The following is a 12,092-nucleotide window of genomic DNA, read 5'->3' as shown; positions in this document are numbered from 1 at the left end:
TCAAAAATGTCCTATAAATGGAATTAGACAATATACAGCCTTTGGGGTCTTGCTTCTCTCACTTAGCAAAATGCATTTGCTTGGGGACCCTGTACCATCACATCCAACCATCACACTCCAGTGTCTTGGAATTGTCTCCTCTTTTTCCCTTCCCTCTACTACCCCATTCAGACTCTATCTCTTGCTCACATTGTTTTCCGCCGTTAGACCCAGTCTGCTATGATCCACCGCCTGCTGCCCGATTAGTCTTCCACTATCACATCCATTTCATGTCATTTCCCTGCTCTAACACCTTCAAAAGCTTCCCACTGCTTATAGGAAAAATTTCAAACTCAGTCTGGCATTCACGGCCATTCAAAACTTAGTCCTAACTTACCCACATCACAATACCACACTGAAGCCAACCTTACTCCCTCACTATTCTTTCTCAGGAGCCAAACTTTAAAGCCATTCTCTATCAATATAAATCCTACCCATTCTTCACATCCAGCCTAAATAACAATTTCTTATCATTCCTCCTCCAGATGCCTTCTTTCTTTCTCAAATGATTCTCCTTATTCCTATGGCACATTTTGATGACCTTCTTATAACAACGCTTTGGACTTGAAATGTATTGAATACCTGCACACTATGTGCTAGAGGGCTAATGGGTTTTAAAAAAATATATACAAAAAAAAATCAGGGCTTCCCTGGTGGCGCAGTGGTTGAGAATCCGCCTCGTCTGGGAAGGTCCCACACGCCGCGGAGCGACTAGGCCCGTGAGCCACAACTACTGAGCCTGCGCGTCTGGAGCCTGTGCTCCGCAACAAGAGAGGCCGCGATAGTGAGAGGCCCGCGCACCGCGATGAAGAGTGGCCCCCGCTCGCCGCAACTAGAGAAAGCCCTCGCACAGAAACGAACACCCAACACAACCATAAATAAATAAATTAATTAATTAAAAAAAATCAAAGTGTGGTGTGATAGAGACAAGCAGAAAATTAAAACATGGCATAATTAAGCATTATAACTGAAGTATATAAAAGGTGTTCAGAGAACCACAGAGCTGAGAGCCCAATTCTGCCTCGTGAAGGAAAAGAGGAGAGATTTCCCAGACACAGAGGGACACGTGACTGATCATGACTGATCTTTACTCCTCCCAGCAGGCTCAGCATTGCACTTTGAAAGTAATGACCATTCAGTACCCAACTTCTAAATGCTGGCATTCCTCAAGTCTTCCCCTCTCTCTTCTCCCTAGGTGATCTCGTGCAATCCCATGGCTTTCTATGCTGGACTCCCAAATTCTCTCTCCATTAGGAACATCTCCTTGGGCTCCAGGCTTGTGTATCTAACTGCCTACCTGAAACTTCCATTTAGGTGTCTAACAAACACCTTACACTTAATAGAACCAAAATAAAATTCTTTAACTATATGACCACTGCAAACCACCCCCAAACAAACTTCCTCATCTAATTTCCTCCACCCTATTCCTCCCCATTTCAGCAATGGCACAGCATCCACTCCACTGCTCAAGGAAGAAACCTAAGATTTACCTGTGAGAGTTTACTCTTCCTGGTCTGCTACATTCAATTTTTCAATAATTCTTCTCGAATCTTTAAAAACACCTCTAACCCTTCAAATTCAATCTCCAGTACCACCACCCTAATTCAAACCATCATCAATAATTCAACGATAAAATCAATAATAATCCAAATTATTATCCATTTTCCAAAAAGAACCAGGGCCTATTGTGTTTCTCCCTTGCTTATAAGCCTTCACTGTGTTCTAATAATGGGAATATTTTTCCACTGTAGAGAAAATCGAGACTCCCACCATGGCCTTCAAAGCTCTACAGAACCTTCTCTCACCCTACCCCTTTATCTTATATGGCTGAACTTCTAGCTCACTAACATCGGTCCCCCTTCCACCTCAGGGACTTAGCCCAAGTCACGGCCTCTGCTGAAAGTAGTTTTCCCTGGGCTTTCAGATTTCAGGGTTGCCTCTCGCCACGCTTTAGGTCTCGGCTTCAGGATCACATCAGACTCCCCTATCTTATATCTCAGCACCCAGGTCATTTCCTTCCCAGCGCTTACAACCTGCAGCTGTACATTCAGGTTGCAAACTGGGCATCTAGCACTGACCGGGCGCAGAGCGGATGTCTGTCAAATACACGACAAAAAGGCTGAAAGCGTGGTAGGGAGAGGAGTTGTAAACCGCCCTTGTCGCCAGGCTCCCGTCAACCCCCAATCTCCCAGAACAGAAAAGGGCACAGAAGGCCGCCCAGCGGGTGACATGTGTGAACACCTCTACCCGAGAGACCCTCCGACTTCAGCGCCGAGCAGTCGGCAAAGCCCTCCCAGGAGCGGGCGCGGAGGACGCAGCACTCACCGCACACGTGTGACCCCGGCCAGGCGCGCGTCCCAGTTCCGCCGCCACGGCTTCCGCTTCCTCGCTTTGCCCCGCCCCCTAGTCGCCTTTTCCCTTCTTCCTCGGCCGAGTTCGGTTAAGGGGTGGGGATTAGCCGGAAAAACGGAAATTCGGCATTTCTATTGGCCCACTTGGGTTCTCACTTCGTCCAGAGGCGCGAGGGCTGCGTCACAGGCGGGTTTTGGCCCTTGGAAGGATCCGTGGGGCGAGGACGTGATAGCGGCTCCTGAAAGTGACGTCATTAACCCTGTCGCTTCCCGGCCGGGGGAGCCGGTGGCATCTCACGGGGCCTGACCAGTTGTGGAAGCGGAGGCTTGGTTGGCTCGGCTAATTTGTAGCTGGAACTGAGGCTAAACTAGTTAACGCTTTGAGAGTGCGTTCATTTGCATCCTCCCTGGCAGTCCAGCGGGGGACGTTAAAGGGAAATCTCGGGAGTCGGCTAGAATTGCGATCTCGGTTTTTTCCCGCTTCTTAGCTCTATGTCTTTGGGCAAAAGACTGAATTTCTCTGAGCCTTGGTTATGTGATTAATAAAATAGAGACGGCTGAGTCATACAGGGAAAGCGCCTAGCACATTGAATGATCAGGACAAGCGCTCAATAAACGTTTGCCGTTTTAAACGTCTGCGCATTCCTCCAGACTGCAGTTACCCCACTTAACATTTCAGGAAATGAGACTAGTTAGGATGTTATCCCCATTTTACAGATGAAGAAACACCACAAACCTGGTCTGGTCAAACAACAGAATTTATTCTCTAACAGTTCTGGAGGTTGGAAGTCGGAAATCATGCTGGGAGCGAGGTTGTGCACTCTCTGAAGGCTCTAGGGGAGCACTCTTTGCCCCTTTCAGCTTCTGGTGGTTCCAGGCGTTACTTGGCTTGGGCTGCATGACTTCAACCTCTGCCTCTGTCTTCACACGGCTTTCTCTTCTATGTCTTCCCCTCTTCTACGTTTTATAAAGACACTTGTCTTTGGATTTAGGGCCCATCAGGGTAATCAAGGATGATCTCATTTGGAGGTCCTTACTTAATCACATCTGCAAAGATCCTTTTCCCGAATAAGGTCACTTTCATAGCTTCTGCAGGTTGGTACACTGACATATCTTTTGGAGGGCCACTCGGAAAGTTGAGGAATGGGTCTTGATCCTAGGGGTGTCGAGCATCAGATTTTACTGTCTTCTAAATCACATTGCTTCCCGCCTCTTAAGGCATTAGGCTTGAGACTGATGATTCACTAGACTACGCTTCTTGAGAGCGGGGGCCATCATTACTTCCCAGACACCTATCCCACTCTTCAGCACACAGACCGTTGATAAGTACTTATTGTCTGCCTTAAGTATTATGTTTGGATAAGCTCATTTAAGTCTCATAAGAACAGTTAAGTACGTCTTTCCCCCTCATGCTATGGACAAAGGGGAAACATTCAGTATTTCTGATCCAGTGAGTCTGACTCCAAACTCAACGTGACTGACTCTGGACTGCTTTCTCTAATTCATTAGTTCTCCAGTGAAAGCTCAAAAGGAGAGAATACAGAACAGGAATGGCAGGAGGTCCATCAGCAGCACCTATTAGGCAAATAGTATATGGTATGTGCTAATAATAATAATAACAACAACAAAATCTTAACATATACACCCTACCTGGAAGAGATTCATTTGTATTTTCAGCACCCCATATCCTCTGAGACACATCCATGTAGCTGTCTTAAACATATACATCAAACTCTAATATTCTTCTGCCTTCTCACCAGGGAGAAAAAAGGTTGTCACATACCTAAGTCCTAGATTATTATTTATGGTGTTATTTATCAAATCTGTGCTGTCAAAAAGTTGACAAGACTGACTTGAGTGTTTTATTTGTTTGGAGTTGGAAGTATCTTGTGGTTTCGCAGACCACCACCACCACCAACAAAAGTTTTCTATAATTTTACATTTGACCAAGTTAAGCCCGTTAATTCTTCAAATATTTAATGCTCTAAATGTTGAACGTTATATGTATTCCTAGAAGCATAAAATGCTCTTCCTAAATGATATGGCATGCAATTTAATCAGGACAACCAGACCTGTACACATGCAAGAGGTTTATAGCAACATAATTAAGAGCATTGGCATTGGAATCAAAAGAACCTGGCTTAAAATCCAAGGAATATGTGACCATGGACAAGATAACTAATTTGTATGGGCCTCAGTTTCTGCATATGTAAAATGGGAATAACAGCACTTACCTTTTGGGGTTGCTGTGTGACCCAAAAGCCAATAAAGTTATCAGCTAATAGTAAATGTTTGGTGATGTGTATCTTGGGGTGGAGGGGGAGAGAGAGAGCGCACACCAAGGTGTATCCATTAGAAATTATTTTGGTTGCAAGTAATGGGAAGTTCAGCTAATAGTGGCTTAATCGATAATTTTCTTCCCCCCACAAAAATTCTGAAGGCGATTGGTTGCTGTAGTTCAGTGGCTCAACAGTGTCATCACAGACCCAAGCTGCTTTCATTCTTTCCTTTTTCGTTTGTACCTTTGGACCACCTTCAGCCATTTCCCCTATGCTTGATCCCCCCGCCTCTGACAACCACCAATCTGTTCTCTGTTTTTATGAATTCCGGTTTTTTGAGATTCCACATATAAGTGAGATCACACAGTATTTGTTTTTCTGTGTTTTGACTTATTTCACTATTGTTTTCTGACTGCTAGACGTACTTCTCAGTTTCCAGATTGATATCAGAGTTCAGGGCTAGGAGAACAGAGCAAAGATGAAATCCACTTTTTCCCCCCCAGTAGGGCGCTATCCTTTTATCTCAGAGGGAAAAGACCTGGCAGGGTTCCCCTTCTATTTAAGCACCTAGAACTCAGTCACATGGCCACCCCCAGGATTGGAAGGCCATCAGACATAATGTTAACCAGGCATTTGGAGTTCATTCTTTTTCCAGCACGCTAGTAAAATTAAAGGTAACTTGGCAAATATGCTTTCATCCAACAGTAGAGGTTTGTTATTTAAACTGGTTTAAAACTTAAAATAACTGTAGTAAGCTTAAACTTAAAATAATTGTAGTATCCAAGGTAGTGGATCTCAATCTTGGCCACACATCACCTGTGGATTAAAAAACAGCAACAACAACCACAGTAATTCTGATTTAATTAGTCTGAAGTGGGACCTGGGCATTGAGAATTTGGAAAGTTCCCCCAGAACATGCTAAGGTGCAGCTAAAATTAAGAGTTGCTTATTTAGGGAATGGAGTTCAAGTTGGTGATTTGATTTGATTTTACAGTTAACTGAGGATTAAACCTTGTTTAATCCTTTTGCAGTCACTAGAATTAGAGAATTAAATGTATAGTGCACTTGTTTCTGTAAGTAGAATGTCTTGGACATAACTATCTCTCTTGTTGCTTGAGGTCTCCTGCAGTGATTTAACATCATTAGATATTGGAAATGGTTTAAATTTGAACTATACACTTCCAAATGTATTCTGGAAAATATTCACTTTTCTTTCAATTCATCATGATTTTGTACAATTTTTCTTTTTCATAAAAATAAAGTGTTAGGTGTCAGCTCCCACACATCTCCCCTCCCTCCAGATCAGTTCTTTAGAGTTCTAACTAATGGATTTTTAACTAATTGGTGTAGTTTCTCTGTTTCCCAAATGCATAAGCAGGGATAAAGGGCATGTTATTGATATAAAGCATAAGTGAGATTTTGGCAAAGATTGGGTTTTATTTTCAGGACCTATTAGAATCATAAATCCATGGAAACGGAGCAGTTGCCAACACATTTTCATTTAGTAAAAAAGAACTGCTTCTGAGTAGAGTGGATTATGTTTTTCAATACATTTGCTAAAAAGTGCACAAATATAGTCTAAACATTAATTGTGCATTTAGAATGTTCTAGTTACTGTCTAGTAAACATAAAATTGACCTTGTCCGAATTTTACTTTCTTTGGTGACACCCACAGGAGCCACAGAAAGAAAAATCAGACCATCAAAATGAAAGTGTATCTGACTGTAGTATAAAATACCACCTTTAATGAAAGATCATGTCAAAGATTAGTTAATATCACTTAAAGCCCACGAGTTATCACTTATACATGGAGCATTAACAATGCACTATGGTAAAACAAAACTCCTCAAGCAAAATGTACCAGCCCCAGGTTTTAGCGAGGATGAGAACAACTAACACGTTTTTGGTTTAAGTTTTTGTTAAATTTTTGTTTTCAGGCTTTATAAGAGGTATTTCCTTTGGAAACTAGTGACTGGTTTTGGCTTGTGATTTCCTTAATTTCTGAGCAATAAAGACTTGATAACCAAGCTTATTAATAAATTAATAATTTTCTAACTATTTCTGCCATTTTACTTTTAAAAACTATAGACAGGTTAAGTCAGGGCTTACAATGATGTCTAGCTCTACGTCCCTACCCAACTTTCCTCCTACTTTTAAGATGGAGAAAAGATTAGCCAACTAACCTAAGCCCATTATGTCAGTTTGAATTCTCCACGAAACAGACGCCAAGATAGAAGGCCAAGACATTTATTGGGGGGAAAGCCTCTGAAAGACAAGGATAGAGGGAACAGGACTAAGAGGGAAGCCTCAGACCATAATACTGATCTAATACTGATCTGACACCTGTGGAGGGAGGGACAAAGGGAGAAGGAGGTGGTAAAGAAGATCTTTTAATTGAGGGTTCTGAGACTCTGGTAATCATACCCTTGTAAGGCAAGGACTACTACAGAGGTCCGCTTACAGATATAATGGGGGCTAAGGAGTACCGAGAGGCACCTAAGTGGATCGCCTGGGCTCTACAGTGATCCCACACGTCCCCGTCTCCTCCTCCTGATGAGAGTTCATCACTCCTGCCAACACGGCGACTCCTCACTGTTGGTCCTGGACACAGTGAGTCCAAAATGTCCAGGTAGCAGCCATAGTTCAGGGGAACTCTGGCTCTGTCCTCTGCCAAGAATATGTCCCCTTTGAGACAAAGACCTCGAACTCTGCAGAGCCCAGAGCTGTAAGAACACGAAACACAAATGGCCCCAGAGGGCCATTTACAATGATGGCAAGTGGGGCCATTCCTGCTTCTGCTCCTTAGGTCTCAGGCCTATGGAGTCTTCTTCTTACAGCACTATATAGAGATCTCTGATTTAGATTTATTTATTCTGCATTCTGGAAGATAGCATCCCATTTTTGCATATTATGGCCTCTAAGCTGGTGCTTCAACTGCACCTTTAGAAAGCCAATGCAAAGCTCTGTCAGGTCGGCTGCCTCTGGATGGTGCAGTATGTGATATGTCCTGTGGATCACATGACCTCCCTTGTTGTGAAGTGTGTTCCCTATTCAGATGCCATGTTGTGTAGTTTTCCATGACCATGGATCAGGCACTTCTTAGCTTCTGGATAGCGGTGCTGGCTGAGGCTCTTGGGCAGGAAAGGCGAGTCCATACTTGGAATAGGACTCTATCCCTATGAGGAGAAACAGCTGGCCGTTCCAGAATAAAAGGAGCCCAGCGTCATCAACTTTCCAGCAGGTGGCCTGTTGGTCTCTGGGAAACAGTGCCATATCAGGGGCTCAGCACTGGTTTCTGTTGCTGGCAGGTTCTACATTCAGAGGAATCACTAGTTAGATTGGCTTTGGTAAGTGGAAGTTCATGCTGTTGGGCCCATGTGTAGCCTCTGTCTCTGCCATTGTGGCCTCTCTGTTCATGTACCCATCAGGCCAGCTGTAGAGTGCCCAGTGCTGCAAGCTCACTAATGTCAACCGGCTGAGTCATTTTTGTCTTCTTGGTTGTTCAGTGTTTATTGTGGATGCCTTTTGATGGGTATTAACAATGTGAAAATTGTCACTTGCTGTGTCCACTCCCATCTGCCTCTACCCTGGACCTCCTTGTTTCCCATTGTCCTTTTCCTTCCAGGTCCCTGACCAGCTGGTTGGGGCATTGGCCAATGATAGGAATTTCTACATGTTCTCACCTTGGGCCACTTCTCCTTCCACATAAATTGGATGACCAGGAGCACTGCTTGCCCATTAGGAAGATTCTCCCCCTCTGCTGTCTTTCAGCCTGAATGAGGTTGTAATGCTACTATTTAGTTTCAGTTTGCACCCCCAAGCCTAGCCAACTCATCTGTAAACTGTGCTTGGGCTTTCTCCTCCATCAGCTATTTGTAAGGCACCCAGCTCTGTGGCCATCGGGGAGAGACGAGGAAGCGGGGCTGGTGTAATCACGTGGGTGATATGGAGGTCTGGGTTTTCTATTCGTGCAGCTGACTCATGCCCTCTGGTTTTACTTGGGTTCAGTCCCTGATATACCATTTCCACATTATAATGGATTGTTGCTGGGCCCTTTTCACTTTATGCATTGACAGGTGAGACAGAACCCACCTCCTAACGGGCAGTTGTGGGTGGATGGTCATTGGTACACTATCATCAAGCACTCTGTCTCTATGAGGGCTCAGTAACATGCTAGGAGCTATTTCTTCAGATGCACATAATTCTCCATTACAGATGGCAAGGCCTTGCTAAAGAACCCCAAGGCCCTGTGTTATGATCCTCCTACTTGGGCTTACCATGAACTCTGCGCTTGCATCTTTTCTCACCACTGACACTTCCCACACCACAGGGTCTGCCCATTGTTCTGCTCTAAGTGGAGAGGCTGCTTTCACTACAGCCTAGACCTGCTGCACAGCTCCTTCCTGACCCAGGCTCCACTCAAAGGTGGCAGCCTTCCACACCCTCCAGCGCATGGACCAGAGCAAGATTCTCAGGTGTGGACTATTTGGCCTCCAGAACCTGAAGAGGCCCCCCAGATATTGTATTTCCTTGTTTGTAATAGGGAATCCAAGAGGCAACAATGTGTCTTTATTTTGGAGGGATATCCTGACATGCCCCGACCCTAAAAATGTGTACCTCCTGTTTTTTAGTCCTAGCTTTTTAGGATTCCTGAAAACTTTACTGAAGTGGCCTGTCCCTGAAACTCTGTAGAGTTTATTTCCCACCTTCTTGAACACATGCTTCTTACCAAGGTCTCTAGCATGCTAGCCATGTCTTTATTTTACAAATGTAATGCATCAGTGTGGTGTTCTGCGGGATGTCCAGATGGTCCAGATCTCTTTGGACTATATTAAGACAGAAGGTGGGCGAGCTAACATAGCCCTGGTGCAAAACTGTAAATGAATATTGTTGTTCATTCCAAGGAGTGTGAACTGTTTCTGATCCGATTTTCCATCTGTTTTTTCCATCCTATTTTACCATCTGCTGTGGTAACGCAGGCATTTCACCTCTGCTCTGTGATTTGAGTAAAAACATAGTGTTTGCCCCATTCCTCCAGGGTCCTCGCTGGAGTGTTAAATCCCATGTCCCAAGAAAGTGACCCCAAGTCAGAGTTTTCCCGCTTGTTCACCCTTACCTTCCAGCCCCTTGGTCAAGCACCCTCATAACCCAGTCCCTGGGTAGTCTTCTTCCCTGACAGTTATATGCTGGCCAACTCGTGCTGGTCCCATGGGAGGGGGGGGGGTAGTTTCTCTTCTCCTTCATCAGGCCCAGCATGTCCTCTGCTGGGCTATGCTGGACTTAACCCTAGTTACTGGCCTGGCAGCCAGGAGAGGCAGTGGGGGCAGCTCCTGAGAGCAGGGCTTCGGGGAGCAGGTTTGTCTTGCAGGGAGAGGCCTCTGCAGTGTCTTCCTGCTCAAGCAGAGTGTGGATCTTTACGAGGCAGTGTGGCCACCTCTGCAAGCTCTGCATGTTCAGGGCAGTCAGCAGAGCAAAACTGGGGGCACCCGCTCACGTCCCCATCCCATAGCTCAGGGTCTCAAGTTCTCCCAAGCGGGCCACTGGCCTCAGTGTAACAGGCTGCCTTGGCTAAGCATTTTAAAGGTTCTGGAGACCCGTGACTCTGGAATCTTGGGCTTGCTCTTCACGTTGTCCTCTCCCGCAAGGGACAGGAGCCTCTTTGCAAGTGACCAGAGATGCCTCTGCTTCCTTCACTCGCCTTTAACTATCTGTTTCCAGTCCTCACCGTCACTCTGCAGGGAGTCCTCCAACTCCACTCCCCTTAGATACACGGAAGCACCCCATAACCTTCAAATGCCTGAACCGCCGCCCTGGCAAGGGCATTCCTCTCCACTAGGGGACGCCCTGCTCATCAGTGGTGATTGTTTTTAGTAGTTGAACAACCATCTGTGCCAAGGACTAGCTGTGCCCCACTTACCACTTGGACTGGGGTCCTCTTCACCAGCCTGTGGTGAGTGATCCCGTCTCCAACCCCATCTTCTTGCCAGCTTTCTGGAACCACTCCTGGTACCAGTGGTGTTATTTCAAGTTTTCTGGGAAGCAAAAGCAGAGTTAGAAACATAAGATTTATGCAGGGAATAGCCTGTAAAGATAAAGGGAAGAGGAAGCGGGGTAAGAGGAAGGGCCTTGGACTGCAATGCGGGAAGGAAGGATTGTACAGGAAGAGCCCCAGAGAACAGCTCTGAGAATGCTTTGGCCAGGCTGGTGTGGAGACTCAAAGCAAAAACTGGCCGTTAGAAGAGTCCCGAGTTGGGCAGGGATGGCCTGGCTCTTGCATCGCAGCCACGTTCTGTCGTTGGCTTGGAGCAGCCCCGGAAGCCTGTGGCCTTGGTTTGGACACTGTGGTGGATGCTGAAGGTCTGAGAGCTGGAGGCCTTCAGCTAACCCCACCTCTCACCTCCTGCAGCAAGTTCTCTCCTGAAGGAAGACCCGAGCGGTGCACACTCTGCCTGGCACTGTCATATGACTGGTTTAGTGTCAAGACCAGGACAAAAACCAGAACCATCACCAGGGCTTTAGAAGCCTAACCTTATGTCTTTCCTATATTTAGGGGGACAAGATAAATTTCTACCATATACTCTTTAACATATTATCTAGTATTTAGCAACTCAAAGCAATAGGTCTTCCAAAAAAATAGCTCCTTGGACAATAAATTATATAAACTATTGAATCAAAACATGACTTCGCATTGAAAGTAGACGTTAGGTTGTTGGGGAGTACACAGTCCAGTGTTTGTCTTAATACACTTTATTGCTGAGGTTTAGTATGTGCAAGGCCGGGTGCTCTTGGTGTTCTGTCCACAAGACAGGGACGTGAAAATAACAATTTTTAATTTTTAATGGAATTTTTAATTTGGTGGCTGAGTATTTCACCTATATTAACACCTGAATTTTTACAACATCATATCATTTCACAAGGATTAGCTGTGTGAAAGCAGGGAAACTGTCCTCTGTTTGCTGCAGTATCTCTAGGGCCTTGCAGATTGCCTGGCACATATTCAGTTGTCGATCACATTTGTGAAATGGGTGTCATTGTTAAACTATAATTGCAGAAGTATAAGGATTGGAGCTTATTTATTTGCGGGCACATAGTAAGAACTTGAGTCAACAAATTCAGCAACTATATTTATTCAGTGGCTATTCTGTCCCAGGCACTGTTCTAGGCACTTGGGATATATATTAGTCAACAAAACTAAGACTTGCTGATAATAAACACCAAAAAATAACAAACACTATATAAAGGCACTGTAGGATACATGAGAAGTACTATAGTAAAAAGAATAGGGCTGGGTAAAGAGAGAACCAGAGTGGGGGAACTGGTTATAATATCAAATAGGGTGGTCAGAGTAGTGGTCAGAGTAGGTGTCACTAAGGAGAGGTTTGAGGAGAAATCTGGGGAGGTTGGGAGTTCGCCAAACATGCAT

At 45.0% G+C, this 12,092-nt stretch overlaps 1 protein-coding gene across 5 annotated transcripts in view; it reads right to left on the bottom strand.

Moving 5' to 3' along the window:
• PUM3 (pumilio RNA binding family member 3) overlaps positions 1-12,092 on the bottom strand; it is an 82,958-nt gene that overhangs the window by 36,720 nt on the left and 34,146 nt on the right. For 4 of the 5 annotated variants that reach the window (XM_059924805.1, XM_059924806.1, XM_059924807.1 and 1 more), the window contains one exon: positions 10,587-10,701. The gene's annotated coding sequence lies outside the window, so the exon portion shown is untranslated. Of the gene's footprint in view, positions 1-2,364; positions 2,496-10,586; positions 10,702-12,092 lie in introns of those variants that run through there. The other variant, XM_059924810.1, reaches the window with a different exon arrangement.

Source organism: Balaenoptera ricei, chromosome 6 (genome assembly GCF_028023285.1).
Source record: "Balaenoptera ricei isolate mBalRic1 chromosome 6, mBalRic1.hap2, whole genome shotgun sequence".
Taxonomy (NCBI): Eukaryota; Metazoa; Chordata; class Mammalia; order Artiodactyla; family Balaenopteridae; genus Balaenoptera; species Balaenoptera ricei.
Note: the sequence above shows the minus strand (reverse complement) of the source record. Positions and strands in the feature narration are given on the sequence as shown.